This window comes from Atta colombica, unplaced genomic scaffold, assembly GCF_001594045.1.
Source record: "Atta colombica isolate Treedump-2 unplaced genomic scaffold, Acol1.0 scaffold87, whole genome shotgun sequence".
Taxonomy (NCBI): Eukaryota; Metazoa; Arthropoda; class Insecta; order Hymenoptera; family Formicidae; genus Atta; species Atta colombica.
In genome coordinates, this window is record NW_017259580.1 from 228,750 (window position 1) to 256,383 (window position 27,634).

The following is a 27,634-nucleotide window of genomic DNA, read 5'->3' on the forward strand; positions in this document are numbered from 1 at the left end:
ACTTCTTGTATAAGAAGACTATAATTTCCTTTTCTATTATAATATACATAATGATGTTTGGAAATTGGTCTTTCCTAATTTTTACATGGCTCCCATCTATAGATCCCCCATCAATCCCATACATTTACAAAATTCAGATTTTATTTTGTGTAATCGTTCATCAGTAGGCCATGAAATATACTATTCACTTTTTTTTATCAGATATTCTATTATTTTCTTGATAATACGATTATAAGAACTTTTTAGTTATGTTAAATCTGTCGGAGCATTGTTTAATGTTTCTATATTGCTAATTAAGTTAATTTATCATAAAGTTATTAAAAATTCTTTTCGTGCACATATTTTCTCTCTTCCAAAATTATGTTGAAGCAAAACATGTTCAGTTTCAAATCTAAAGTTTCATATCTAAAATGTATAGAAGTTAAATATTGCAATTCAGTTTTCAATGAATTATCACAGTAAAATCGACTTTAATCGACAGTCTCTTTAAATTCTTTGTCATCGTATTCTTCTATAGTGTCCATAAAAGTAGTGTCCATAAAAGTAGTTATTCGGTATAATTTCCTCCTGGGAAGGTTAGGTGAATCGGAACATTCAGGATGACGATTCAGAAGAAGAAAACAAATTGGATTCATTCGAATCTGAACTAGTCTGAATTCGAATCCGAGTTCGAATCAGCTTTTAAAATCTAATAGCATATGAATGTATAAGTAAGTGTTGGCTTCGTATTTAATGTATATTTAAGTAATAAACAATTAGTATCTATTAATTTATCTTTGTAATAATAGTTAAAGTAATCATCTTAATTCAAGACTAGTTCAATCCAATTTGAGGTTAATGAGAATTTCTCATTTCAGTGCGTTCTTTTCACATATTGAACGATGACATCATTATCTGAATATGAAATACTTAGCTTCAGATTCAGTTTCACTTGTGTGTAAATGGAAAGCAACTATTATTTCCTTATTTTTATCATTATCAAAAAGTTATCACATGACAATACAGGTTTATAACTTCACTTTTAAAGTAAGCTTACTCGCTAAAGCACACGGTCTCAATCTTGTGCAGATTATAAGCAAAAACTCAATTAAATCTCACTTATCAGAATGCAAAAGGAACGCACATTTAACTGAAATTATGACGTAAATTCACATCAAATTATTTAAGCATCAAAGATCCAGGTTCGATTATTATGAGTCCTATTTTTTAGGTTATATTTTCTCATGTATGATTCAATAACATTCTTATTTAAGAAAAATAATGTTACTATGTTAAATTAACAAGTTTAACTAATAGCATCTAATTGGAAATAATTTTGTTAATTTACATATTAATGAAACAAATACGCTATCATGCAATATTCTTGTTCAAAAAATTATTTATTTCAATAATATTGTTATCAAATGAACAAGATTTTCGATTAAATTGTTGTTAACAAATGCTGTTAATACAACATTTTTTTCCGTGTATCAATAGATTTTTAAACGCAGTAGCTAATATAAAACGAATTCAAATTTGATAGCTGAAGTGGCTAAAATCATTTAGCATTAATAGCGAAACATATGCAGCTAAGACTCAATCTTACTGTAGATATTATTAGTTTCTATTATTAAAAAGAATTAGCTTAATATATTTAGCTAAACATCATTTTACTCTAGCAGCCAGAGCTGGAAAAAATACTTCATCAAAGTATTTGAAATACAAAATACAAAATATTGGTAATCTTAGTATTTGAATTATAAAATATTTTCAATTTTTCGATTTTGAAACATAAAATATTTTCAAAATATTTTGAATTTTTTAAAACACAAAATATTTTTTAATACAACCAGATTTTTTAATTATAAAAATAGGCACAAGCGTTGCACAAAATCACTTAATGTAATACAAACAATATTAATTGCACTCAAAATATATATTATTTTTAAATGGCAGAAAATATAAAGCTAATTTGTTTTAAATTATTGCTTTGTTCTCGGACGGTTTGAGAGAAGTAATAGTTATGTCCAATTTCTTTACTTCTATGTAAGTTATCTATAATTTTATTTGACATTCCCCAGATATTTTATTTATCCATGAAATATCTAAGAGATATTTTATATTTACGGATAAAATTATCGACAACTAGTTCAGAGATTAGATAGGCATTAGACAACGACTGATTGGAAGAAAGTTCAAATGTACTTATTAGTTGTAATTGAAATAGGAAAAAATAGGATTTAGGAAAAAAATTAGAATTTAATTTTTATGCCTGGCATTTTCTCGATTAGTCACAACTGCGACATCTCCGTTCTTTTCTGTCTTATTCTACGTCATGACTATGACAGTTACATCTCGTTATGTCTCGTTTTTTGCCCTAACATTTCCAAACCCAGCCAATAGGTCTGTTCGCGTTGTTTCAAGGATTATTATCAAGAATTTTTTTGGCATTTTAAAATATACAACAACAAAATATAACAAAATATATTAAAATTGAATTGAAAATAAAATTGAATCAAGAAGGTCATTCAATGTATTTTGTATTTGAAATACAAGATACATTGAATGATCTTCTTGAAATACAAAATATATCGAATAACCTTCTTGAAATACAAAATATTGTTTGGAAAATTAATGCTGATTTTGAAGGAAAATTGAAATGCAGAAGATTTAAATTTTAGTATATTTATTAAATTTTAGTATATTTATTAAATTTAAATCTTTTGCGGCACGAACTTTTCGGATAATACATCGAACGATTCTTGAAATACAAAATACAAAATACATTTTATATTGTATTAGAAATACAATATTTGAAATACGATTTGTATTTCAAATACAAGTTTGAAATGTGCCCAGTCCTGCTAGTAGTATTTTTCGTTGTAACACTTAAATTTAAGTAGCTAACAAATTGAGCTTTGGCAGCAACGACATTAGCTGTCTCTATTACAGGTGCGTCACAAAAATCCGGAAACAAATTTCAATTAAAATTTTCCGCTATATTGTGTCTCCGCCAGAGGTTGTTGTTGGCGTCCGAGAAAACCTGATGCTTCTAATAAACAGTCATATTCTCAAAATGGCCACGATGTTGCAATCAAGTGCGGAGTATAATCGCGGAAGAGTCGCGATCATCGAAGGTTTCGCGCTGGGCGCTCAGCAACGGAAATAATTCAGTTCTTTGGATCACCCGAGATCAACGTATTTATGACAACGTTGTAACAAAATATACGGCTTTAGAACAGTCCAACAAAGATTCCAGTATGTCAGCGAGGAAGAGTCACTCGAAAGAACGCACCATGACGACCCCTGCAATTGTTGAAAGGGCTCAAGCGCTGATTTCGAATGATCCAGGGCAATCGTTGCGAAAATTAGCATCGATTGTTGGTATAAGCGAATCAACAACACGTCGAATTGCCGAGGAGGACCTTCGATACAAATTGTATACATTAAAGATACAACAGACGCTCTCTGAGGTTGCCAGGACAAGTCGAGTTGCTCGCCTCGGCTCTCATTTTGGCCTCCCAACAACCCAGATTTAAATTCCTTGGACTACTACGTATGGTAGTTGAAAGGGTCACAAATCTCGGCATTCCAATGTGACGTCATTAAGGACCGCTATTGAGGTAGCATTCACCGGCATGGACAGCGCTATATTATAGCGTGCGAACGCTTCAGACCGAGAATAGAGGCTGTCAAGCTAATGGAATATATCGGGAATATATCGAATAATTGTGCTCTACAGGGCTCACTCAAGTGTAAAAGGATTTTTTGTAATATTTAATTTTTCATTAAAAATTTTGTTTAAAGAAATTCGATTTGTCCGGATTTTGATGATATATCCTGTATAAGGACACATTTAACTGCCACGGCTATGTTTTAGTTACGTTTAGCTAATCTTCCCTGCGTGAAACTTAGATACCAAATATGAAAGATTAGAAAATTTGTATATATACGAGCAATAATGATTTAGTAGTGCATAATGACGTAATAGTAATATGTCAATGACATCTAAATCATATATGTGATTCTTATTGAATCGTAAAACAAGTGATCTCATCAGTATTCACTTTAGAATCTCTTTATAAGCTACCTATTCGTCGCTTAGTAATTGCGTTCGTAAATTTTAGCGACGTGTTTTATGACTTATGTAAGCAGCACCCGATAACAATAGCAGTCCACTCGCAAGTAAGGATAATACAACGATTCGAACTAATTGGAAACTCAGTTTCATAGATACTCCTGAATTACGCAATTATGCGGAGCACAATGCAGAATTTCCCTACACGACCACATTCAATTAGTTGCGTTTTATTCCCCGGAGTGTAATCGAACTCGCGTAGGTACTCGCGGCGGATATTAATCTCCGTAGCGAGAAAAAAACTTTTTACGATTATGAATTTATATCGATGGAAAGAAAATCATCGTGCCACAGACAATACAAAAATATTAATACTCTAAAGTATTTTGCACGAAAGTTATAAATAATATATTATAGTCGACAAATTTTATGATGCAATAGAATTTTTTGTGGAGTCGATATTATACTAATCGATCGAATAGAATATTCAATAAATCATGGAAAGAGGCGAATAAGTTTTATTTCACGCAAAATACTTGTCAATTGATATGTTCCACTCAATGTGTTAAAAATGATTTTCACTGTGCTTTGATAATTTGTTCTTGTTCATATTTATCTAAAACAAAAAGCCGAATAGATAAAAGAATAGAAACAAATAAATATATATCTATGAGCTGCATAAATTACATAATTTCTACGCGTTAGTTTTGCAGTAATCCGTAGTATCAATTATCTTTTGGTTTGTTCACTTTAATCCGATTTTGAATACAATGAAAATGCGGAACTCGTAGAATTCAGAGGGCAAATATACGTTTTTATGTGCCTGAGATATAATCGATCACTTACAGCTATCGTTTTCTTGTAAGTAGATCAAGATATATCATGAAGAGTATTTTTCAATAAGTACTTTTGAATACAATTATACATTATAGTTAAATTCTCGCATTTTGTGTTAGTAAAAAGCATTGTGTACTTGTGTTAAAATCGATCTTTGTTAAAATTTTTGTGTTAAATTTTTAATATATCAGAATATTAATTTAATATAATGTCATTTTCTTAATGTTAAAATAACACACATAGAGAAAACATTAACCAACGCAGCTAAAATGTTATAATAAGGACAGCTAATGTCATTGCGTTGCCAAAGCTTAATTTATTATCTGCTAAAATTTAGATGTTGTAGCGAAAATATTCGCTGCTAGAGTAAATTTAACTAAATATATTAAGTTAATTTCTTTTTGCAACAGAAATCAATAATATTTGCAACAAGATTAAGAATCTTAGCTAACATTATATATGCTTCGCTGCTAGTGCTAGTAATTTGAATGTCAGCTATCAAATTTGGTATAGGAGCACTTTTATATTAGCTACTGCGTTTAAAAATATATTGATACACGGAAAAGATATTGTATTAACATTTGCCAACCATCTATTCAAAAGTCTTGCTTATTCAATAAGCATTAATTAAATAAATAACATTTTTTTTTTTTAAATAAGAGAATGATGGCGTATTTGTTGCATTAATACTATAAATTAACAAGATTATTTTCAATTAGATGCTGTTAATTTAACATTATTCCTCTTCTCTGTAATATTGAAAGTTTATAATTTACGTATATCGAATATTCAAAATAAAGTATTACAAATTTTTATCTCGGAAATATGGCATTATTGAGAAAAATTATTGAGAAAAATTGTTCCGACAAAAGTTATAAGGTTCAAAAACGTCTATTTATTGATCTTTTAGTTTGATTTTGGATGGTCGCCAAGATCAAGGTCATATCGATTTTTTAAAATAGAACACCCTACTTTTGATTCCAGAATCTAATAGTTGGAATCTAATAGCTCGAGAGCTCTCCGAAACGGTATAAGAAAATATTTTTTTATTAAGTAGTTTGTGAATTATGATATTTAAAAGTTACAGTACCGTCGGTATTAACATTACTCAAGATGTCCGACTAACGACTAAAATCTTCAGTATTATTCAGGATCATCCTGGATATCATTTGTCAAGATCAAAGCCATTAGATCTCTTATTTTCTAAATTTCTATTACTAATAATTACCAGATCTATATTGCAAGATGAAACATGCTTATTTAAAGACAACAGGGCTTTTGTACATGTATAAATAGCCCAATCCAATTTCCATGATATTTGAAGCCTTATATCCAAATCCCATGTACCACCAGAGAGCATTTAATAACGGATTTATATCTCTAGAAGCTTTTTTGTATTTGGATTCAAAAAGTTATATATAAGATGATAAAGGAATTCCTTTCATTTATCATTTTTCTCGATATAATAATATTAAGAAATTAACACACTCATAATACACGCGTAGTGATGATCCCACTATAAAATGGAAATATAATATGATCATTCCTAATGAAGTCAAAGTTCAAGAATAGAAAAGCGAAATCAAAATACTGGTGGCTTGCGAATGATTAAGTTTAGTAATAGATAAAATTTAATATCTTTAATCTGTGATTTAATTATTTATTTTGTAAACAAGAGTACAAATTATAATATAAGTAAACAGCGTTTTTGGATATATAGGAGCTTCTTCTTTTTTGTTATAAATTGATAAATTACATTTCGCTATCTTTTTTCGAAAAACATATGTTCTTTTTCTTATGTTGTTACGCAAAAAATTTTTTTTTTCTGTAAAAGCGTTCTCAGCGGCGAGAATTTCATCACTGTTCAACTAAGAATAAGATAAAATGAATGTTATTTTTTTATGATTTATTAACATTATATATTCTTATATATAGATAAAAGTGTTCGGCTCCACAAGTAAATTATTTTTAAAATAAAAATAAAAAAATAAAATCCAATCTCCATTCATTTCTTTCGTTTCGTTAAATCAAATATGTATCAGATTTGGATAAAAAAATAAAAAAGTTATAACAAAACATTATCAATTTATGTTATGTATTGTAATAAAAATATAAGAAGACATACACGCAAAAAAGGACTTACATTAGTAATATCAGCTAAATATTGTTGGTTCAAATTTTACTGTTATTGCTACAATTTGGCTATTGAAGATAAAATACATTTGCTGCTGACATCCAACTTTATAAATTAAAATTAAAAGCATACTTAACATGAGTAGCTAATCTAATAAGAAACTTAATAGCTTTGAAAATTAGCGCTGTAGAAAGTGCGCGATAAATATCAATGTTAGCTAAGAGTATGAGTAGCTAAGTAAGTGGCAACTATTCTTCATTATTTTAGCCGCGTAATCGAACATTTCATTCACAATTGTTTCTGAAACGCCGGTTGTCCTTTTACTCTAGCAGAAAGTATTTTTCGCACCTAAATTTTAGCAGATAATAAAGAATTGAGCTTTGGCAGCGACATTAGCTGTTCCTATAAGGACATATTTTAACTGCCATATATTTTAGCTGCATTGGCTAATCTTTTCTCTGCGTGTATATAAAAAGGACTTATTATGTTATATATATATATATATTATATTAGCTTATATTAAAAAATCCATAATACATAAAATAAACTTTTGGTTTAATAGACACAGTTAATCAAAATTACATGTAACTTAATTAATTGTAATTTCGTATTACAATTAACAATATAATTGTAATATTGGGTCGTTCGGAAAGTTCGTGCCGATGTTGAAGGAAAATTGAAACGCAGAAAATTTAAATTTTAGTATACATTTATTAAATTATATAGGTTAGTTGGTACGAACTTTCCGGACAACCCAATATAATATATTACAATTAATCATATTAGAAAATAAATCGAAATCGGAAATAGATTGCGGTAAATGCAATGAGCACACAAGGTCTGTTTTCTGTGACTGAACTAGTGTACACTTTTGGAACTTAAAGTGAGATAGGTATATGTTTAATATTTGTCGAAAGCGAAAAAGAGAGTTCTAGTGCAGCTTAGTGCAGAAACAGAAAACAAATCAACTATGTCGTCAAAACGATATTATGCACAGTCGGTTGCAAACAATCGACATTCCAGAAACAATTGCGAATGGAATGCTTGGTTACGCGACTAAGGTTGCATTCGGATTCCCACCGGAGTGCTTCTTAGATGTCATGTCATCTTTGTTTAACATTCGGTAATAAGGATGATATGACATCCGAGAACCACCCAGGAGCGAATCCGAACGCAGCCTTGGATAGCTTATGAGAAATAGCTGCATTTACTTAGCTACTCATGTTAAGTACGCTTTTAATTTTAACTAATAAAGTTGAACGTCGGCAGCAAATGTATTTTATCTTCAATAACCATAACACATAACATATTTTAGCAATAACAGCAAAGTTTAAATCAGCAATTAATATTTAGTTGATATTACAAACTCCTTTTTTTGCGTATACAATTTATAAGTATATACAATTTATAAGTAAATAAATATAGTTTTAAAACGAAAATTCTAAGATAAATAAATAAAAAATGAATATACGCGTTAATTTAATTAAAAATATTATAAAATGTTAATTTTACTGAAGAAATGTGTTTCTACAATTTATGTCAATTCGTGTTAAATTGTTTCAAAGTATTATATTTTTTGTTTTAATTTTACATAATGTTATTTCTTAACATACTACTATTAAAATATTTATCTTATATTAAATTAATACAAAAATTTAAAAGGATTGTTCGACACATGAAATGTGTTTTAAAAATTTCTAATTATGTATTCAGATTCCGCTTGCTGCGGAATATTACTGCTGATCATCGAAAATTTCGTCGTGTGATTTCGCGCCGATAATGACTTCTCTGCAGATAACTATCACGCTGAGACAATTAACAGACTCATGCATTTAGATGATACTTGCTAGTAGGAAGGATGTGATGTTAAATCACGCAGACTCTCGGATTTAATTTGCAATTCTCTGTACTATGTAATTATCAGCCTCGATATAGCTTCTAGCCACTCGAATCCATATCTCACACTCGCATTTCCACACAATTTCTCGTCAAGGTGTTTCCGGAAAATTCGACTTACAATCGCCAGCAACTTCTGCGTGTTCGTGATTACATTCATGAAAATAATCTTTGTATTTATAAAAGTTTCGCGTGTTATTGCGCAAATTACTTGCGTGTCGGGCATAACAGATGTTCTAATTTAGCTCGAAAGAAGTTCTTCATGATTAAATTCAAAATGTCAAATGATAAAATGTGTATATATTATAAAATAAGTCTTTATAATAATTTATATCTCGCATATTTTCGAATACAAAAATATGTCTTATATAAGAAAATAATCGTCTCCGTTTTAAAAAAATATGAATGTAATTTATATAATGCGATGTTTGTATAATTGTTATCATATTAATTAAGATAAACATCAATATAATATGAATTTAACATAATTTAAAATTTATTAAATCTATTGGTTTAATCAATGCTAACGTAGTGAGAATTAAATTTAACATCCATGTGTAGTATCAAATCCGTATTTTTTAGAGTATAACAATTAAAATTGCTAATCAACTGTTAGTTTATGATAATTTTATTTCTGCTATTTGTCACAATATTACACAATGTAACATTTTCTTTTTAGCGATTTTGCTTGTGTTTATGCAACTTTGATAACACAGTCCAACAAGAAAATGTGCGGCAAGCAGGACTAGTATTTCATAGAGAACATTGAATACAAATCCACCAAAAATACCCACGTCAGGTTTTTGAAATAAATTGGACAATATGGGTTAGAAAGCGTTTTCTTATTATCATATTTACCATTTTTTTTGTGGTCAAATAAAGTTTGATCCAAAATGATTAAAATTGGAAAATAAATAGATTTGTATACTATTAAAAAGATATCTTTGAGTTTTTGAGATTGCTAATACTGAATTTGAACTCAAAATTTTTATATTCAAAATGGCGGATCCAATATGGCGGACCGAAATGTTATTTTTCATATTTTATTCTTTATAATGATTCGCCATTTTGAATATCGAATTCAAATTCAGTACTAGAAACTCCGAAAACTCTAGGATACTATTTTCATACAAATCTATTTACTTTCCTGTTTCAATCTACCAATTTGGATTCGCTATTTTACATTTTAGAAAATGTTCATACCTTGATGAAAAAATTGTATAATAAAAAATGAAAATTCCTTTTAAAGGTGAAGATTAGCTCTTTGTGTTAATTGAAAAATAAAATTTCATTTGACCAAAAAATGGTAAATATAGCAAAAAATGTTTTTGGTTCACATTACTCAATTTATAAAAAACCTGACATGATGGGCATTTTTCGCTGACGAATTTGGATTCAACGGTCTTGAATTTAGGTATTAAAAAATACTAGTTGTGATCACCGAAGTGTGAAAAAAATTTTGTCGGATAGTGTAATTTCTCGCACTAATGCTTTTGCGTCGTACTCTTTTGATGATTAAGATTGTGCACTGAGTATCAGAAATTCTTTATGTAGCCTAAAGAAAGAACTTTCTGGCGCGGTAAGTTTGAAGATTGAGGTCATTCGAAGCGATCGATACTTTTCCCTCTATACTTGCGTGTAACATCGCGTGTAACATTCGAAAATACACTTCGATCTCGCGTGCGGCAACGAAGAGTATTATTTCTAATTATATCCCTTAATTTGAACTCGTGTTCTAATTAACCGGCTAATCCCGACGTTATTTTGGCCACATGATCGAAGGTAATCACCGAGAAGCCTATTAAATATAAATAAAATATTTTGCGCTTTACGATAGAAGAAAAACGATCATATTGTTGCATATGGTTCAAACAAAACAGTTTCTATTCTCTGACTTGAATATGTAAGACGAAGAAATTCACTGCCAAGATAACAAACGCGAGGTGAGGCATGGATTATACGTTTTTTTCGCTGCAATGCTGAGTTTGGAGGATCGATCTCGTTCGTTGTAAAAAAATTAATCTGCAAACTCGTTGCCTGCGAAAGCTTTCTTCGGCTCGTTACTCACATAATATAAGCGTATACATCACAATGAGAACGCTTTCGCATAAATTCACGGTATCGACAAGGAGGAAAATGACAGGAAACATGATTCCATTCGGCACCAACCGTTACTTTGTAACGGACATAGTACCAGTTTCAGTTGTTAATTCGATTTGTTCAGCCTCGAAAATAACAGGGAATAACAGTAATTATATTACAACTTTTTTAAGTGAATAATAGCAACTGCAAAGGCCATATTCTACATTAATTATGATTATAAGCAACATGTATATATGTCATGTAAAGTTCACTTGGCATTATTTTAATAGAATTAGGGATAAAATTATTTACAATCATACCGTTACTTTGATCATTTAAATTGAAAATAATCTTGTTAATTAACAACAATAATAATAAAACAAATAAAATTTTATTAAAACAAGAGCATAAGTATTTTGTGTTTGTGGGTGTGTGTGTGTATGTGTGTGTGTGTGTGTGTGTGTGTGTGTGTGTGTGTGTGTGTGTGTGAATTAACAAAATCATTTTCAATTAAAATGCTGTTGATACAACATTATTTTTTCCTCAGTGCGAAATGCAAACGAATGCAAAATTAATTAATAAAAGATAAAAAATATCATTCTTTATAAAAAAAAGAATGAAAGATATTATGTTTTCATAGGTTTGTTCGTGTCGCATGTTCTAACATGTTGTAATATGCTCCTACCATAATTCTTACTCATTCTAACGCGCTTGATACAGTAAGGAGCATGTTGGAGCTTGCGACGCGAACAAACCTAATATGTTTATATTTTTTGTATGTTTCTCTGTATTTCTCATTTGTTCTCCAGAAACTTATAAAATTACCGAAATACAAAAAGATATTGAAAAATAAAAAACGTAACTGAATAATGCATAATCAAAATAAATGTTTAAAATGTAAATTATTGGTAATGATTATTCGCGTAACCAATATAATATTCTGGTTATCGATAATGATTATTCATAACCAAAAACAATTTCCGACATCGATAATGATTATTCATAACCAAAAACAATTTCTGTCATCTATAATGATTATTCACAATCGAAAACAATTTCTATCAATAATGATTATTAACCAGAATACATAAAAATTGATATCTTATAAAAATTACATTTTTCGAGTAATTTCTTTAAAATACAATGATGATTGTCTTTCTTATAAATAAATATCAACTTTCCAGTGTACTTCTCTTTATTTGTTTTTAATTAACTCTTTTTGATTTTTTTACTTCAAATTTTTAAGATAACTTATTTTTGGTCTCTGTTAAAAACAATAAGGGATCAACTATTTCCATCCAACGGAATTTTATATGCTTTTATGTTTCTTCTATTATCGAGACGAGTTGTGTCACGAATTAAAGTATTTCTTTATTAAGTGCATTGTAAAGCACTTTATCGCAATAAAAAAATTTGAGAAAATGTTGAAAAAATTAATGCTAAAGAATAAAAAGATATTTTATTTACTTGGTTTTATCTTTATTCTTTCGAAAAAGTGAAAAGTAAAAGTCTACATTTCAAGTAAACTTAAAGAACAAAGATATGCGATATAAATGATTCATACTAATCTCTAGACTCTAAAAATTGGTGTGAATTTAAACCCCTGATGTTTATATCAATATCATCATAGTGTGGATTTAATTCATGTTGACACCATGGGTGTGTAGATTTAAAATAGTGTTAAATCTATGTTAATTTAACACTAGCACGGTGAGAATTATACAGATATGGTGTTTTCACCATTTCCGTTATTTTTTAAACTGATTTACAGAAGTGATTCGAAGTATAAGTCTGCTAATTAACATCTACAGCTAATCAAAAAAAAGAGGTAATAAATCTGATTTCATTCTTTAGTAACAATTATTAAGATGTAATCGTATGACTTCACAAAGTGGAAAGCGATGTGGAATGAAGAAGCAGAATCTTTTTCCAGATTAAATATTCTGGTGAAGATCATGGCAGCGAGATGCAAGTTTAGCGATTTGGTGTCGCTAGTATGGAATTGTATATGTATGTCGTGTATCGTGAAGAAGTGCGTCTCTCTCTCTTTGATATGAAATACAAATGTAGCGAACGCAGTCATAAACTTACGATTCAAACTGATGTCGGTTTCCTTATTCCTCTGCGAAAAACCCATAAATTCGATTTGAAGCGCAATCAAGATTTTCGATGGCGCTAAATAAAAAAAAGAAAAACCGGTTTGTTTTTTAGAAAACAAAAAGACGGGAAGAACAAACGGGAGAGGAAGGAGGGGAGGAAAGAGAGAGAGAGAGAGAGAGAGAGAGAGAGAGAGGGCGATGAGGAGGGAGGGGAAGAGATTTTATTTTACACAAGAAAATCCGCACTTACGAGATCGCAATCGACACTTCACTCACAGTTCTCGGAGAGGAGGGCAAAAGATCTGTATGAACGATGAAATCCATGAGATTTAGGTCGGGACAAAATGCGAGGCTCTAATAGTAAGAAGGCCAGAAGTGGGAATAAGAAGAAATATTCCTATTACACTTTTCGAAGACGTTCCTACGATTGACTAAAATCCAATGTAGTAATATCGCGTTAAAAATTCGGCTGACAACCAAGGTGTCAAAGGCTCTCCGCGCGGCCAGCTAATCTGGAGTCAGCCGCAGCCTCATTGTTGATAAGAATGCCATTTCTATCGCAGATAACGCGAACGCGCTCGTCGACCGCGAGCATAATGTCTCGCGTGCTCAGAATGAATGAGATAGATAGAACAACGAAGACGAGATTCGAAGGGAAGGAGAATCCACGCGCTATAAACCCCAAAGCAAGATTCACCAAATATTTTCTCTGACAATATAGGTGCAATTTTCTATGTGACGCGCTCGCGCGAACTCACGCCAGGCCACTGCATGCGATGCGATTACGCGGCGGGAACCAACCCTCCGCGCCACGTCAACCCCACCACGAGCGAGCGCAAGAGAGCCACGCCACCCTTCTCTCGCGCTTACCCTCTGGCGGAAGACATCACGCCGTCGACCTACTCTTGTCTTTCGACTCTCTGTCTTCAAGGCGTCGTCGTACTACGCTCACATTCGACTGCACTACCATCGTGCTTCATCTCCGCGCTATATCATGTTTCCTGATCGTGATACCGCATGTGATGCGTGAGTACGACTGTTATACGCATCATTATCCGAAAAATTAATGGTTGATGGGAAAAAGAATGCAGTGGAATTTTGAAACTGAAATCGATGAAAAACAATTCTCGAGCGCAGATCACATACATATTTTCATAGAGTATATGAAATTGCTTTATATAGTATATGTATGTAAAACTCATATATAATATATACCTCTATATATATATATATATATATATGTGTGTGTGTGTGTGTGTGTGTGTGTGTGTGTGTGTGTGTGTGTATGTGTGTGTGTGTGTGTGTATATATATAGAGGAAAATCCCCTATTATGAGATAGACACCTAATATGAAATAGTGGCGTTTTTGGTAAATTAAGACACTATTTATTGAATTTATTGCTCTTAGATTGAAAACTATTTAGTAGAAAATTCATTATTAGATCATATCTGTAATCATTGTAAAAAAAGATTTTTGAATTTGGATGTCCTCAAGTTTCATTGAGATGCCTTTAATGTTTATTATTTAATAAATAAATATTTGGCAATAAATTCTTCATGTAGTGATAGAGTAGAGATTGTACTAATAGAAAAATATGGGATATGTCGAATAATTTTTTGCTTAATTGCTTAATTACAGAAGTTAGATTTGATAATCGTAAAACTGTAAGGCATGGAATCGTAATGAGATACCCAGGATATTTATTTCTATGAAATAACTCATGCTCCCATGTCATATTGAAAATCATTGCTAAAGTATAAATGTTATTGTACAATAATTAAAAAGACAACCGGAATGAATGTCGAGTTCCTATTTTTGCGATGCTTGATTTCAATTACGGTTCTGTCAAAAAAGTACCAGAAATTGTTTAATAAAACATGAAATATTCATTTATTCATCAAAATTTATTTTGTCGCCTTTAAAATAGGCATTCGATGCGATACACTTATGCCAACGAATTATCCAATGGATAACATGGAAACACTTCTGAAACGCATTTATGGCTCTTTTTGAATTTTGTTTTATAACTTCAATGGACTCAAAACGTCTTCTCCGAAATGGTAATTTGGGGAACAGGAAAAAGTCACAGGGGGCCATATCTGGCGAATACAGTGTTTGGTCGATGATATTCATTGAGTTTGTGGCTAAAAATTTAACATTTTCAACGATTCGACAATTTCGTTTACAACATTTGAGGCAAATTCTTTGCTCGATGTTTTTATCCATAGTAAACTAAAAAAACACTCTTGAGATTAACTAATATAATTAACAACTGTGAACAAATTGGTTGACAGATCGCGTTCTAACTCTGCGTCATAATGTATACAATAGTGCCAACTTATAGAAAAAAAAATTTGAAATATCTTTTGAGCGGGCTTTTTAAATGACGAATTCCCGGTACTTTTTTGGCAGAATAAAAACCTGAAGACGAATTCTAAGTATAATGTAATATAATTGCATACTCATTTTTCGCGCATCCTAGCTGTGTTTGTTTGTATTTAAGAAACATTAAATAAAGTTTTTTAGTTATAATACTGATATACTTTGCATTTTATTATCGATTTCTCAGGATATCTCATATTAGAAGCAATTTTTTGACTTTGCAATTTGCTCACTTTTTACATTTTTTTAATTTAAAAAAAAATGGAATTTAAATTAAATTTTATATAACATTAGCTTAAAGTTTATTAAATTCCCTTCAAAATGATCTATTATTTTTTAAAATTCTGCTCATAGAGGCTTCTAGCATTTATCCAAAATGAACTCGGTATCTCATAATAGGGACTTTTCCTCTACATACACATATAGATGTGTATATATTGTAATCGTACTCACAACTTCGTCGTGTTTCTTCATACAAAAATACCGAGAGTTTGGTTTCTCACATTCTAAAAAAAACATTCTAAAAGAAACATCAAAATTAATCTCCAATTCGATCCATTATTAAATCAATTACTTTGGATCAATTGGATCCCAGGGACAAAAGTGCCGCTCTTGTGCGATGTTACAACCAATTCGAAAATCGAAATTCTTTTCGCATCAGATGGGAGATTTATCATGCAAGATTTTTTTATCGCGACGAGTGAAACCGATTGCTCAAATACGCAATAGGTGGGTGTTTCGTGTGAGCGGAGAAAGTTAAAAGACGAGAGAGATAAAAGGTAATATCACAAAATTAAATTTAATATAACAAATAACAATAATGTATTTGAAGATTGTATAGTACAAGACGTCGATCGTAATAGGCAAGCCGAATACAATCAAGTTCGCAACCACGTACAATGTACTGTTGAGCTTGTATTACTCTATATACGTGGAAGAATAATCTCAGAATCGATGAACTGTGAGTTCGTAAAGAGAAGTCGTCTCACACAAACAGCTTTCGCATAATCGAGCCAAAGCTCTCGCTTTCAAGCATTATTTCTCGACTCAGATTCAAGATATGAACAAAAAAATTCACGGGGCAACTGATCGTTTTGTCTCAAACGCATAAGGAAAACAAATTCATTAGGACGTTATTGTTAATACGCAATTACCTAAAACGGCGGTACAAATGACTTAATTGTGAAAAGGACAACAGGCACGATATTAAAAACTAATATGATATGCAAGACAATCTGGAATACGGGGCATCCAAAACTCTCAATAAAGTAACTTTCCATTTGAAGAACAAAAGAACGAATTCGTAAGTCGCTAAGTTTCGTATTATCAGAATCGGCAGCCTCACATGACATTGGAACTCGTCTCACCAATTTCATCTCCTCATTCCTCCTTCCAGTATCCTCTGATGCTCTCCGGTTCATCGATATTCTTTAATACTTTCCTCAATGTCTATCTACTTTTCAAAAGATTATCAATGTAGGGGATCCTGCGTCTTCTCTGTTCTCGGCTTGTGCCACAATGTAATTAACGTAAGTGACTCCCGAATTTTCCGCAGGGGACACGCACGCTGCAAGGCCCTATGCAGTGGGATCATCTCGCGCCCTGATTGGGCGCAAGATGGTCCCATCGCTTATCTTCACTTCCGGCGAATCACATGGTCTGCGATAATCGCGTTACTTTTCGCGCTACGGCGGAATCCAAACTGTCAAGCAAATTATTATTCAAGCCAAATCTTCTCTGCTCTCACGCGGAACGGATCAGAGTGATTCCTCGTACAATCTCGAGCTCACCGTTACTTGCTAGCAGGCTGCTCGTTCTTATCCTCTGGTTAGATCCTCTGTTGCTTCTTTAAAGAGGATTCCTGTCCTGGATACCTAACCTTCTTATAATACAAGGCAATTGGCGCGAGAAGAAAATAACATACAAGAAATATACGACTTGCATTCTGCCGAGAATGCATGGCGATATCTTCCTTGAGTCGACTTCCTCTTCGGCGGCGACCCGGTAAGACAGCAATACACAGAACAAGGTGGCAGAATGGTCATAGATCTTCTTAGATCTCAGATCGCTTTACTTGCTAATAAAAATAAATAAATAAAATGTCAAAGGTTAAAATTAATAAGAAAAATTAATCGGTGTTTGATTATATTGCGCCCGCACGCGAATACGCTTGCTCTCTCGAGCAGAGAGAACGCAAGATCCATTCGGTTTATTCATAAACCAATGACAAATGGAAAACATCACATTACTATAATAGATATATATGTATATAATATCTATATATATTATAATACACAGAGTATTCGAAAAGTCCCAGATCTTTTATTTTGAAAAGTAAACATTTCTGAGAAAAATGTTGCATACAAAAGTTGTGTAGTTTAAAATAGTCTATATACTCTTTACTGATCTTTACCGATCTTATCTGTTTAAATGGCGTTACCAAAGTCAGATCAAGGACAAATCGATTTTTTAAAATGGAATATCCTATTTTTGGTGCTAGAATTTAATAGCCAGCGTCAAAAGGTTTTCAAAACACTATAATAAAGTTATTTTTCATTAAGTACTTTTATGAATTATAAGTGAATTATAAGCTTGAAAGTTACAGTATTGCCGGCATTAGTATTATCCAGCGGCTAAAATCTCTTAAATATTGTTCAGAATCATAATCTGGATAATATTGTTAAGATCAAGGCCAATGGAAGTTGTATCTATCTCTTATTTCCATTTTTATGTAAAAATGAACTTTAATGCAAAAATGTGTTTCGTTTAAAAAAATGATTGAATTGATTTGACTCTGATCTTGGTGCCAAAGTGATAAGCTCAAACTGATAAAATCAGTAAATAGACTATTTTAAACTATACAATTTTTGTATGAAACATTTTTCTTAGAAATGCTTATTTTTCAAGATATTTAATGGGTTTGGGACTTTTTAAACATCCTCTATGTGTGTGTGTGTGTGTGTGTGTGTGTGTGTGTGTGTGTGTGTGTGTGTGTTTTGTGTGGGTATGTGTATATAAAACAGTAAATACTACACAAAGAAATATCTCACAAAGTTTGGTCGCAAACTGATCAAACTTTTTCAACGTTTGACAAGTCTCTTTATACCAAATATGTATATATTTGTACCAACATAATCTTGATATATTTAAAATAATTTGCTAAATATGCTGGAAAAGTTTAGTCAATTCTTTCTTTATATACGTTGTGTAAAAAAATATTAATATAAGTATCAAATTTAAATATTTCTGTAACAGTTATAAAAGTCGATAAGAGTAGAACAGTTTTAAAACAATCAGGATTGAGTCTTCATGCCTAATATAAAATATATAAAATAGTTACAAAATTGTACTGTTGTGTTTTAAATGAGGTTTAAAATTATTATTGCTAATTATCACAAATAATTCTCATCACATCATACACATTTTCTTGTAATGAATAACGAATTCCGCTAACGAAAACCTATGACATAAACGGACGTAATAATGTAAAACATGTTCTGAAAAGCATTATTCAACGAGGATACGCCGATGATGTACTATCACTAAATTGAGATTGACATTTGCGAAGATCGAACAATTGTCAGGAGCATTGTCAAGCGAAACATACATCATAGTTTCGAGTTTCTCTTGCAGGAGAATGAAACTTCAATAACATCCCGAAAGATATGAAGGAGAATGAATCCATTTTGCGAATAAGCTTACACAACAAAATAGATTCAATAAAGACATAGGTCGATCTTTTTTGAATCTTTAAAGCAATGTCCCATATCAAGAGGACAAAATAAATTTTGAAGACAAGATATAATATTTCCAATGATTGCAGTTTTCGGTATTAAAAATTGTACCGTTTGCCTTCGCGAGCTTCTATGTGATAATTCGTAGCGTATCAAAAGAATAAAAGCAAAACGAAAAGTTTAGTTTCGGTAACTTAACGTTAATTATTTAAAAGCTAATTTATTATTTAAAAGTCGTTGTACTATTAATTTCCTTGATATTTAACTTTCAAAGAATGATGTCGATTTCTTTTGTACGGCATATAGAATGCTCCACAGAAGAGAACTTTAATGCCAAGTAGAGACTTCTTCTTAAGAACAAAAATAAAAAGAACTTTTGCTAAGTAGAACGACACGAGTTCACTCGCTAAATCTCGTTTGCTCACGTATTATACAGAAGGCAAGGTATTTGAGTAATATAACTTGCAATATGTATGTAATAAATGTACATAATAAAGGATTCTGCGCCAGAAAGTATAGAAATGATTGAACAATCATCTAATAAAATTTAAAAACATAAAAGCTTTTTATTCTTAATAGAAATCTTTACCTTTTCTGATATCTTCAAAGGATATCATGTTTAGAGATAAACTCATGGTGGAAGGGATAACATAGTAATGTAAGAAATTAATAGTGTTTTCTCTTGGAATACACTGGGTGTAGCATCGCACCAGTTGCGTATAAATGCTATACTAGAGTGATGCACATCGTGTACACTACAGCATTATTACGCTAAAACTCTTTCTATTTTCAAATTTTAAATGTCACACTGGCTCTATACCATCCCTTTGAGATGATGAAAATCCCACTTCGTGCATAAAATTTGCACTAATTCGTAGCCACGGAAATACGGTACACCGTATATTAAAATAAATATATTTAAAATAAAAACGGACTATGAATATCGCCCTATGTTTCACAGTTGGCAGCCTTAGCCTCTTATCGACATTCATAGACAAAGATGGCGGAGATTCAGAGAGAGATGCTTGCAAATTGCACCATGTTATCCCTTCCATTATGGATAAATCACATTTGTAGAAAAAAACTTTAAATTTTATACGTATATAATCAATTAATAGAAATATCTTAGAAGCTGAATTTGATATTTGATATTTTTCTAAAAATTTTTATAATGCTTTATGAAGAAAGAAAATAAGTTGTCAAGATAATTTTAATTTAAAATGTTTAAATATGTAAGCACCAAAGTGGTACTAAAAATATCTATTTTTTAAAATAGAATTATTTTTTTATTTATAAAGTAAGTAAAAAACTATTATTGCTATAAAATATTCTAATGCATTAGAGCGCCCCGGACACGAAACTGCCTCAGAAAATCTTTGACGTAGATAAAAACGTTTTATTTCGTACTTTAGCGTAAAAGCATCCAATTATCTCCCTTAGAACACCCTTTAAACGTACTATTGTTTTTCGATCAACAAATGAAAATTCAAGTTCGTCCCTGTATTTTGTTTTATAGTTACAACCCGTTCCTTGTCAAGTAGTGGTGAAACTATATAGATAAAAGTAGTAACTAACCTTAGTCTATTAAATTTTTTGAACGTCACACAATATGAAGTTACGACAATCAGTGATAACAATACTAATTGTATTGTATTATATCTATAATACTGTATACAAATATTTAATTGCTCCAATATATGTATGAATAAAATCTATTATTTTAAATGTGTTCAAGCTAATTACTTAACTCAATTATAGAACTAATTAACAGTAAAAAGCAAATAGTGAAAAGTCAACCTTTGATTTCTCCATTGTAATCAAATGTTTTCTTATCATAAAATAAATAAATTAATAATAAATATATTCTCTAATGGCTTCAATGAATAAAATTCAAAATACAATTGAAATAAATGATTTATTATATATGAATCTTAAGCTAGATATTATCAGCGACATTATTATTTCACAAAGTAAACAAATTATATAGGTATATGTTTCAAATGTTTCAATCTTAAATACGATTACTTTCAGTGAAAGAATAAATTATAATATATTAAATCTTAAAAATTACGTATAACCTACCACGTGTCGCCTTATAACTTTACTATTTTTACATCACAAAGTTCATCTGGAGTAACAATTTAATATCTCCACATAAACTCAAAATTTATTTTGTTTCATCCATTATTTCGGAAAATAATATGTAGTAACAGTTTTCGAATCGTGTAATCGCGATTTCATTTTCGATAGGATTTAGTTTCAGAAGAAATTTGCTTTCATGACCAATGTATACTTAAAACCATTTACATATAATAATAATACTAATCTAATCTATGTGTGTACTACAATAAAAATTACAATTATTGTAAATGTTAGAATTATCTTCGAAGAAAATGGTAAAATATCAAAATAATTCTAACATTCATATAATAGCTGATCGTGTTATTTTTATTGTAATACACATAGATTGTTTATAATTTAATTTTTATAATTTAAATGGTTTTGAGTATACATTCGCTATGGAACAAAATTTCCTCATGAAATTGAATTCCTACTGAAAATGAGATCATGACTGCACAATTTAAAGGCTACCTGTTACAATATAGTATTATTTCTGAAATGAGGATAAAAAAAAATAATTTTAATTATGGAAATATTTTATTGTTATTCGAGATGAATTTTGATGTAAAACAGAAGGATTATATGGCGATGCATGTAAGTTACATAAATATAATTTTTATGATTTAACATAATTTATTCTTTCACTGAAGATGACCGCATTCAAGGTTGAAACGTTTGAAACCTATATATGTATAATTTATTTACTTTGTGAAATAAAAAAACAATGTGGCTGATACCTAATTTTAAGTCAATAAAATATTTTATGACAAATCTTTATTTATTTCGATTAATGTAAATTAATTTTAGTTACAGTTTGACTAATTTTTTATTTTTTTTTATTCAATAGCCTAATAACGCCAATTATTATTACAATTTTAACTTTTGGATTGTAGTATAATAATTCTTGTAAAACATTCTTGTAATTAATGTTTTCAATTTTCTTCGAATTTAACTTGTTCTCTTCCGGTTCGATTAGATATTCTCCGCCATCAAATGTATCAAGCGAATCAAGTTATTCAACAAGCGCGCGCAAGAAACTTGTGCGTGGTTGACGAGAAATCGATTAAAAGCGGTCGAAATGAAGTACATGTCCAACAACATTCATTCCCGCATGGATCGATGGCTCCGAATATCCATGTATATTCATTATTCATTTTCAAGGTTCTTCTACTATTCCGCACTCGCTGAGAACGAGTTTCGGTGTGCTCTAAATTTCTTCCGTCACAAAACGATTGATGGTTGCGGTCAAGAGCACCAAAAGCTTGCATATAAAATTTATTCTCCTTTAGAGACAATAGTTTGAAAACATTTCAATAATACTATTTCAATAATACTTGAGAGAATTGGATTGCGAAGAAATTAATTAGCTATTATATTTCATTAAATTATCTATATAATTAAATTTTTGATAAAAATAAAGAAAAGGAGAGCAATATAACTTTGACCTTGTCTTATGTTGTCAAGATTATGATCCTTGAAGTGACCTTCAAGAGGTTTTAGCAAACATAAATAAATAAACATAATAAATAATATTTTATTTATTTCTCTACAAAAATTTGTCCAATCGACAACAGTATGATCATAAAGTTCTAATTCATTTATTAGAAATCTATGTCATGATAATTATTATTAAAAAATAATCGATAAATTGACAAATTGCAGGAAGGCTTAAATGTGCGCCTCAAACTATATTCCACGAATGCATGCACTGATTTTAAAATTACATTATTACTTTTTGTCGCTTACGATTTTTAATACCTTTATAATAACTATTTATGCATATTAAAATATATGATATCTGATATGATTCTTATGATCTTATATGATTCTTAGTAACATTACTAAAGGGATTCTAAAGTCGTCTTACCGATTATAATTTTTGTATAACAATTACTTTTTTCTTCTTTTATAGATTCAAAAATTTTTTCCACAATTGAAATATGCACATTAATACATATCTGTGAGGTGGAATCTATGCTGACAACGAAAACGACAAAAAATTTCGAAATTGAGATTTTTATTATTTCTTAATCTAATATGGCGCTTCAGAACTGTCATATCGTGATAACATTTGCTTCATATAAAAGCTGCGCAATCTGTATTTACGAAATAGTAGTTCACAGATTAGTAATTTGCATGAAGAAACAGCGTGGAATTTTTAAAATTAGACATTTAATTAAAACGTATTTGTTATACGAAAATTTATATGTATGCATGAGTGAAATATTGATGTAGTGATGTGTCACATATAAATTGTTTCTGTGAAAGTTTTTTATAATATGACAAATGAATTCAGGAATTTCCTTAATATCAGTATATGATACCTTGGATATATTACTTCCGCACAACTTTTTTCTCACATAAAAAATTCCACGAGCAATCGAAATCGAATAAATTATATTAATAATTTCATACAAATGCATATTGAAAGTTTGCAAGTGTATAGAACATATCTGACTGACATATACTGAACAAAATTGTCTAAAGTATATACTATAAAAGATTTGATATCAACAATTAACGCCGAAGTAAAATTTATGTATCATTAAAAAAAAGATTTGATATTAATAATTGGTACCGATTAAGTTAAATCCCATATAAAAAAAAATTAAATAAATATTAACTCTAATAATATATATCATTTGTATGAAAGATTTGATACTAACGAATGATGCCGAGTTAAATTCCATAAATAAAGAATACAGTCGTACGTGATACTACCTTTAATGCCAATCGAGGGATAATCCTTTCCGATAACCCTGACTTTAAAGTTATGATCCTGAACCTCCAACAAGTTTTAGCTGTCGCTCGTTATCCATTAAAAAGTTATTAATAAAAAAAGTTTAAGAAATAACGTCTTATTTCTCCTATATACAATATTATATATAATATTAAAACTCCAATAACTCCTCCTTATCTTAGGCATAGGATGAAGTGAGATAGATCTTATTTTGTGTAGAAAGTAAGATACTTCTTGGCAGAAGAGAAGGTGGGGTGGACCTCGCTTCGCGTAAAAAGTCGGACACCTGCTAAGCAGGTGGGAGAAAGTGGGGTGGACTTCGCTTCGAGTGGAAACTGTGGAAAGTCAGACGCCCCTAGGCAGAAAGGGAGGTGGGATTGACCTCGCTTCACGACGAAAAGTCGTTTCGCGTTCCTAGGTAAGGAGGAAGGTGGGATTTCGCTTCGCGTAGGAGGTCATATAAATGCATAATATTAAAATTGCATTTTAACTCCAAATATTTCAAAAACTATAAGAGACTACCTCTAGTTGTTAAGGCAATGTAACTCAAGATCATGACAACATATATCAATAAGGCTATCAAGGGTGCCCTGTAATAAATAATTACCAAATTTTAAATATAATATCAGACAGAAATCTGAGAAACTGTTCAGATTTCTCTCTGATATTATATTTAAAATTGGTAATTATTTATTATCCCCCCCCCCAACGTTTTTTGCGTGACATTCGAAAGCATTGACACTAGCGACACCAACATCAATTTTATAAACTGATATGAACTACGTATCACATTTTCAACACTGTTGGTAAAATCGTAGTGTCGATAAATGAATTTGGTTGTTACAAATTTATCCACGAATTGTGAATAAAAACTAATTTACAAAAAAATGTTTTTTTTTAAATCAGACAAGATGTTTCTTGTAGATTTTTGGATATTGAAAATGCTATTATACAATTTAATTAAATTTCATTAACACGTTAGGTTTTCAAAATAATTGAAGTTTAATGTACAAAATGACTTTTTTGTAATATTAGGTGTACAACTTTGTTTCCGTTTTTTTCCGAAATTCGAGGCTTTATTGTAAAAAACTGGTTATACATTTATGATTCAAAAGATTATCCATCGCTGGCCACTACTTTCTCCCATCTTTCGGGTAGCGTATGAATCCCGCGTCGAAAAAACTGGTCATCTTTTGAGGCTATCCACGAATCGATCCAATTTTTTATTTCTTCATAAGACGGAAGTGCTGGTCAGCCAGGCCGTGTGCCATTGATCGAAACAAGTGATAGTCAGAGAGAGCAACGTCTGGAGAATACGGCGGGTGGGGTAGGACTTCGCATTTCAACGTTTCCAAGTATGTCTTGACCACTTTCGCAACATGGAATCGAGTATTGTCATGCTGCAAAATCACTTTATCGTGTCTCTCGTTGTATTGCGGCCGTTTGTCTTTCAATGCTCGGCTCAAACGCATCAATTGTGTTCGATACCGATCGTCTGTGATTGTTTCAGTCGGTTTTAACAGTTCATAATACATTACGCCGAGCTGGTCCCACCAAATATAGAGTATGACCTTGGACGTCAAAATCACCGTTCTTGAAGCGTTGAAACTACTCACGACACGTTCTTTCACTAATAGCGGCTTCACCATAAGTATTTGAGAGCATTCGATGAACCTCAGCCGCAGATTTCTTCATATTGAAGCAAAAAATTAAACCTCCCGCAAATGACGAAAATTTGGCTCGTAAACTGACATTTTCAATCGAGAATAACTTTATGATGCAGACACAAATCGATTAATGTTTCTATGGTTATCATCTATTGTGGTAGGAATTAAAAATGTTTAATATCTAGTTAGTTATTGTTGGATAGCTAAACGATGTCGTCTACATATCTTGCATAAAAAGGCAAAGTAATGAAAATAAAAAAGTAATGACATAAAAAAACAAAAAAATTATACAATTCCATTTTAAAAAATGGAGATAATCTTCATACATTTTTGCGTCTCCATTTAGAAAAAAAAACAACATGACAAATAGTTCTTTTGATAACCTGTTTTTTTTTATTGAATTTTTGTACTATTCATTTTTTTGCCTTTTTTTTCCTCCTGGAGAGAAAAGAAAGAAAGATGAACTGGTGCAAAAATTCAAAAAGAACAGGTTTAATACGTAGGTTTAATATCTCCGTCGAAAATGTTCCACTTGAAACATTTTTTTATATCATCGAAAATAAGCGAGATATTTCGGATGATCAATTTAAGTGGACCATCCTGTATATGTACATATACATTCAGCGGAATCTATAGCAGTGAATTACACTGCGTATCAATAGTCACAAACTAGAAAATAATGATTTCATTCTCATAAATAGAAAATTTATTGTCTTAGAAAAACTTTGTATTTGAATCCTTCATAACGTAACTAAAAAGTAAGATATCGAAAAAAAAATATAATTATATATAGAGGATGAACAATAACATTCATAATTTCTGATTATTCAATTTCAAGATAACAATTAGTCTCTTTTACAAAAACATTCCAAATATTAGATGTACAACTTTGCTTCCGCTGTTTTCCTATAGATGGCTTTAGCGGTAAGTGGTGATCGAAATAAATAGATCATAGACGTCATACAATAAACTTGGGCATCTGTTATCATCTATTGTGGTAGGAATTAATACCATATAAATTGTGAGAGAAAAATTACAATTCACCATAGAAATTGAAGGAGAAAAATTAAACTTTCTCGATATCACTTCGTACAAGAAAGACAATATTGTTGAATTTAATTGGTATTATAAACAAATCAACATTCTCAAGAAGATTCTTATCTTTCTCAATTCTTTTCCTCGAAAAAGAGGAACAATAATGGGATAGAGCGATCTTGTTTTCATATCCAAAATTTCATCAAGATAATTTTTATCATTAATACACTTTTTAACAATGATTACTCACTTGATTTTATATTTAAGCTAATTGACTTAAGACTAAAAAATTTATCACTGAAACTTAAAAATTCGGAAACTATAAAATAAACAAATTAATAAGTAAAATAATAAGAATATTAAAGCTTATAATGGTCAAAGTTAGATCTTTAATGCTTAAATAATTCAATGTGAATTATATAATATATATACATACTATATATGTACATGCATATATACCATATTTATAATCATTCGAACTGCATGAATTGGTTTTCCGAACTTATAAAAGCAATTAAACTACTGGAATAAATATCACATAATATTACAAATTAAATTAAATTGACAAATTTTAATAATTTTGATGTTCAATCATATTAGAAAAATATTAATGTGCTGAAAAACTGTAAATAAATTTATTACGAAAAATATTACTTCGGCTGGGAGTCAAATCCGGATCTCTTATATTAGAATATTCTATTTTATTATTGTGTAAAATAATATTGTAAAAACAAATCATTAAAAATCCCATATATTCCTGGGATTTCTTATAAATTAAAAAATATTTTCAATGATCTTAAATTTAATTTTGTTTGTTTCAATAAACTTTAATATATATATATATATATA

At 30.5% G+C, this 27,634-nt stretch overlaps 1 protein-coding gene across 4 annotated transcripts in view; it reads right to left on the bottom strand.

Moving 5' to 3' along the window:
• The window catches only part of LOC108693058 (apoptosis-resistant E3 ubiquitin protein ligase 1), a 53,984-nt gene that overhangs the window by 23,495 nt on the left and 2,855 nt on the right, over window positions 1-27,634 (bottom strand). The window contains exons 1-2 of one of the 4 annotated variants that reach the window (XM_018201725.1): window positions 13,356-13,497; window positions 13,098-13,128 (exon numbers count right to left, since the gene is read on the bottom strand). The exons of 2 other annotated variants lie outside the window; for them this stretch is intronic. The gene's annotated coding sequence lies outside the window, so the exon portion shown is untranslated. Of the gene's footprint in view, window positions 1-13,097; window positions 13,182-13,355; window positions 13,498-27,634 lie in introns of those variants that run through there. One more of the 4 variants, XM_018201723.1, reaches the window with a different exon arrangement.